At 43.9% G+C, this 5,439-nt stretch overlaps 2 long non-coding RNA genes across 2 annotated transcripts; one reads left to right on the plus strand and one right to left on the minus strand.

Moving 5' to 3' along the window:
• Positions 1-4,129: 4,129 nt before the first annotated feature.
• LOC145864106 (uncharacterized) lies at positions 4,130-4,861 on the plus strand. Its single transcript, XR_014382686.1, has 3 exons — positions 4,130-4,428; positions 4,524-4,572; positions 4,772-4,861. It is a non-coding gene; the product is annotated as an uncharacterized LOC145864106 (long non-coding RNA).
• Positions 4,477-5,198, minus strand: LOC145864105 (uncharacterized). The gene is made up of 3 exons (XR_014382685.1): positions 5,150-5,198; positions 4,609-4,634; positions 4,477-4,493 (listed from the first exon to the last, which is right to left on the minus strand). It is a non-coding gene; the product is annotated as an uncharacterized LOC145864105 (long non-coding RNA).
• Between the last annotated feature and the right edge of the window lie 241 nt (positions 5,199-5,439).

The following is a 5,439-nucleotide window of genomic DNA, read 5'->3' on the forward strand; positions in this document are numbered from 1 at the left end:
TTTTGTAATTGAGATACAGTAAGGGTAGTAGATGTTTTGTAATTGAGGTACAGTAAGGGTAGTACATGTTTTGTAATTGAGGTACAGTGAGGGTAGTACATGTTTTGTAATTGAGATACAGTAAGGGTAGTAGATGTTTTGTAATTGAGATACAGTAAGGGTAGTACCTGTTTTGTAATTGAGGTACAGTAAGGGTAGTACATGTTTTGTAATTGAGGTACAGTGAGGGTAGTAGATGTTTTGTAATTGAGCTACAGTAAGGGTAGTAGATGTTTTGTAATTGAGGTACAGTGAGGGTAGTACATGTTTTGTAATTGAGATACAGTAAGGGTAGTACATGTTTTGTAATTGAGGTACAGTAAGGGTAGTACCTGTTTTGTAATTGAGGTACAGTAAGGGTAGTACATGTTTTGTAATTGAGGTACAGTAAGGGTAGTAGAAGTCTTGTAATTGAGGTAAAGTATGGGTAGTAGTGTTTTGTAATTGAGGTACAGTAAGGGTAGTACCTGTTTTGTAATTGAGGTACAGTAAGGGTAGTGAGATGTTTTCTAATTGAGGTACAGTAAGGGTAGTACCTGTTTTGTAATTGAGGTACAGTAAGGGTAGTAGATGTTTTGTAATTGAGGTACAGTAAGGGTAGTAGATGTCTTGTAATTGAGGTAAAGTATGGGTAGTATATGTTTTGTAATTGAGGTACAGTAAGGGTAGTACCTGTTTTGTAATTGAGCTACAGTAAGGGTAGTAGATGTTTTGTAATTGAGGTACAGTAAGGGTAGTAGATGTCTTGTAATTGAGGTAAAGTATGGGTAGTATATGTTTTGTAATTGAGGTACAGTAAGGGTAGTAGATGTTTTGTAATTGAGGTACAGTAAGGGTAGTAGATGTTTTGTAATTGAGGTACAGTGAGGGTAGTAGATGTTTTGTAATTGAGGTACAGTGAGGGTAGTAGATGTTTTGTAATTGAGGTACAGTGAGGGTAGTAGATGTTTTGTAATTGAGGTACAGTAAGGGTAGATGTTTTGTAATTGAGGTACAGTAAGGGTAGTACCTGTTTTGTAATTGAGGTACAGTGAGGGTAGTAGATGTTTTGTAATTGAGGTACAGTGAGGGTAGTAGATGTTTTGTAATTGAGGTACAGTAAGGGTAGTAGAAGTCTTGTAATTGAGGTAAAGTATGGGTAGTATATGTTTTGTAATTGAGGTACAGTAAGGGTAGTAGAAGTCTTGTAATTGAGGTAAAGTATGGGTAGTATATGTTTTGTAATTGAGGTACAGTAAGGGTAGTAGATGTTTTGTAATTGAGGTACAGTAAGGGTAGTAGAAGTCTTGTAATTGAGGTACAGTAAGGGTAGTATATGTTTTGTAATTGAGGTACAGTAAGGGTAGTACCTGTTTTGTAATTGAGGTACAGTAAGGGTAGTAGATGTTTTGTAATTGAGGTACAGTGAGGGTAGTAGATGTCTTGTAATTGAGGTACAGTAAGGGTAGTACCTGTTTTGTAATTGAGCTACAGTAAGGGTAGTACATGTTTTGTAATTGAGGTACAGTAAGGGTAGTACCTGTTTTGTAATTGAGGTACAGTGAGGGTAGTAGAAGTCTTGTAATTGAGGTACAGTAAGGGTAGTACCTGTTTTGTAATTGAGGTACAGTGAGGGTAGTAGATGTTTTGTAATTGAGGTACAGTGAGGGTAGTAGATGTTTTGTAATTGAGGTACAGTAAGGGTAGTAGATGTTTTGTAATTGAGGTACAGTGAGGGTAGTATATGTTTTGTAATTGAGGTACAGTAAGGGTAGTAGATGTTTTGTAATTGAGGTACAGTGAGGGTAGTATATGTTTTGTAATTGAGGTACAGTAAGGGTAGTAGATGTTTTGTAATTGAGGTACAGTAAGGGTAGTAGAAGTCTTGTAATTGAGGTAAAGTATGGGTAGTAGATGTTTTGTAATTGAGGTACAGTAAGGGTAGTAGAAGTCTTGTAATTGAGGTACAGTAAGGGTAGTAGATGTTTTGTAATTGAGGTACAGTAAGGGTAGTAGATGTTTTGTAATTGAGGTACAGTAAGGGTAGTAGATGTTTTGTAATTGAGGTACAGTAAGGGTAGATGTTTTGTAATTGAGGTACAGTGAGGGTAGTAGATGTTTTGTAATTGAGGTACAGTAAGGGTAGTAGAAGTCTTGTAATTGAGGTAAAGTAAGGGTAGTAGATGTTTTGTAATTGAGGTACAGTGAGGGTAGTAGATGTTTTGTAATTGAGGTACAGTATGGGTAGTAGATGTTTTGTAATTGAGGTAAAGTATGGGTAGTATATGTTTTGTAATTGAGGTACAGTAAGGGTAGTAGAAGTCTTGTAATTGAGGTACAGTAAGGGTAGTACCTGTTTTGTAATTGAGGTACAGTGAGGGTAGTATATGTTTTGTAATTGAGGTACAGTGAGGGTAATGCAGAACCATTTGAAATGGGATGCACCGTGAGACCCAAACCGTTGCTGGCAGCAGCACAGATTGAATTGTGAATTAAATGTGTAATTTTATGAATTTTTCTCATCGTTTTAACTGAAAGACGATTTAATAAACGTTAAGGGAGGAAAAAAAACATGTTTTGTCACATCCCTAACGTCTACCAGAACGTGGTCCTTCCTTCAACACCATTCCCCTTCATAGTGAACAACAAATGGAAAAGGATATGGTGCCATTTGGGATGATCTGGTCAAAAAAGTAGTGCACTATATAGGGAGTAGGGTGCCATTTTGGACTCTTCTCCCCATTCCATCTCCTCTCTTGGCATGTTTGTCTGGAGTTTTACTGCTCTACCTCATCAGTTACTATCAGGAGGTCACCATTCGTCATGGAGAGACCATCTCAAATATTGCTGATATGGATTCTAGGGGAGGTTTGTTTTGGAATTGCTGTGGGGTCTTGGTATGTTGCTGATAGAGAAAATACTTTTTTCACAGCATTAAATTTCCCCATCGCCGTTTTCTCAGGGACGGACGAGGGGAATCAGCTGTCAAGAAGTTAATATGGTGTCAACTGCCTGAGGAACGGAGTGATAAACTATCATATTTAACATGGCTGACATTCTCAGCTTTAGCTTATCCTTTAGACCAGGGGTATACAACTGTTACTCTACGAACCAGGGGGTATTCAACTGTTACCCTACGAACCAGGGGGTATTCAACTGTTACCCTACGAACCAGGGGGTATTCAACTCCCAGGTCTAAATCAGTCCCGATTACGAGGGGGAATCACCCACCTGGTGTCCCAGGTCTAAATCAGTCCCTGATTAGAGGGGAATCACCCACCTGGTGTCCCAGGTCTAAATCAGTCCCTGATTAGAGGGGGAATCACCCACCTGGTGTCCCAGGTCTAAATCAGTCCCTGATTAGAGGGGGGATCACCCACCTGGTGTCCCAGGTCTAAATCAGTCCCTGATTAGAGGGGGGGATCACCCACCTGGTGTCCCAGGTCTAAATCAGTCCCTGATTAGAGGGGGAATCACCCACCTGGTGTCCCAGGTCTAAATCAGTCCCTGATTAGAGGGGAATCACCCACCTGGTGTCCCCAGGTCTAAATCAGCCCCTGATTGTGTCCCAGGTCTAAATCAGTCCCTGATTAGAGGGGAATCACCCACCTGGTGTCCCAGGTCTAAATCAGTCCCTGATTAGAGTGGGAATCACCCACCTGGTGTCCCAGGTCTAAATCAGTCCCTGATTAGAGGGGAATCCCCCACCTGGTGTCCCAGGTCTAAATCAGTCCCTGATTGGAGGGGGATCGCCCACCTGGTGTCCCAGGTCTAAATCAGTCCCTGATTAGAGGGGAATCACCCACCTGGTGTCCCAGGTCTAAATCAGTCCCTGATTAGAGGGGGAATCACCCACCTGGTGTCCCGGGTCTAAATCAGTCCCTGATTAGAGGGGGAATCATCCACCTGGTGTCCCAGGTCTAAATCAGTCCCTGATTAGAGGGGAATCACCCACCTGGTGTCCCAGGTCTAAATCAGTCCCTGATTAGAGGGGGAATCACCCACCTGGTGTCCCAGGTCTAAATCAGTCCCTGATTAGAGGGGAATCACCCACCTGGTGTCCCAGGTCTAAATCAGTCCCTGATTAGAGGGGAATCACCCACCTGGTTCCCAGGTCTAAATCAGTCCCTGATTAGAGGGGGAATCACCCACCTGGTGTCCCAGGTCTAAATCAGTCCCTGATTAGAGTGGAATCACCCACCTGGTGTCCCAGGTCTAAATCAGTCCCTGATTAGAGGGGAATCACCCACCTGGTGTCCCAGGTCTAAATCAGTCCCTGATTAGAGGGGGAATCATCCACCTGGTGTCCCAGGTCTAAATCAGTCCCTGATTAGAGTGGAATCACCCACCTGGTGTCCCAGGTCTAAATCAGTCCCTGATTAGAGGGGAATCACCCACCTGGTGTCCCAGGTCTAAATCAGTCCCTGATTAGAGGGGGAATCACCCACCTGGTGTCCCCAGGTCTAAATCAGCCCCTGATTGAATCACCCACCTGGTGTCCCCAGGTCTAAATCAGTCCCTGATTAGAGGGGAATAACCCACCTGGTGTCCCAGGTCTAAATCAGTCCTGATTAGAGGGGAATCACCCACCTGGTGTCCCAGGTCTAAATCAGCCCCTGATTAGAGGGGAATCACCCACCTGGTGTCCCAGGTCCTAAATCAGTCCCTGATTAGAGGGGGAATCACCCACCTGGTGTCCCCAGGTCTAAATCAGTCCCTGATTAGAGGGGAATCACCCACCTGGTGTCCCCAGGTCTAAATCAGTCCCTGATTAGAGGGGAATCACCCACCTGGTGTCCCAGGTCTAAATCAGTCCCTGATTAGAGGGGAATCCCCCACCTGGTGTCCCAGGTCTAAATCAGTCCTGATTAGAGGGGAATCCCCCACCTGGTGTCCCAGTCTAAATCGTCCCTGATTGAGGGGAATCATCCACCTGGTGTCCCAGGTCCAAATCAGTCCCTGATTAGAGGGGAATCACCCACCTGGTGTCCCAGGTCTAAATCAGTCCCTGATTAGAGGGGGAATCACCCACCTGGTGTCCCAGGTCTAAATCAGTCCCTGATTAGAGGGGAATCACCCACCTGGTGTCCCCAGGTCTAAATCAGGCCCTGATTAGAGGGGAATCACCCACCTGGTGTCCCAGGTCTAAATCAGGCCCTGATTAGAGGGGAATCACCCACCTGGTGTCCCAGGTCTAAATCAGTCCCTGATTAGAGGGGGAATCACCCACCTGGTGTCCCCAGGTCTAAATCAGCCCCTGATTGTGTCCCAGGTCTAAATCAGTCCCTGATTAGAGGAGAACAATGAAAACAACACAGTGGAACAGGCTTTGAGGTCCAGAGTTGAGTTGGAGGGTTTTAGACTCTCTTCAGCATTACTCTTGACTGACTGCTTTGGATCAAATAGTCTGTTAAATATTAT

The sequence above is a fragment of the Salmo salar genome, chromosome 25, assembly GCF_965601325.2.
Source record: "Salmo salar chromosome 25, fSalSal1, whole genome shotgun sequence".
Taxonomy (NCBI): Eukaryota; Metazoa; Chordata; class Actinopteri; order Salmoniformes; family Salmonidae; genus Salmo; species Salmo salar.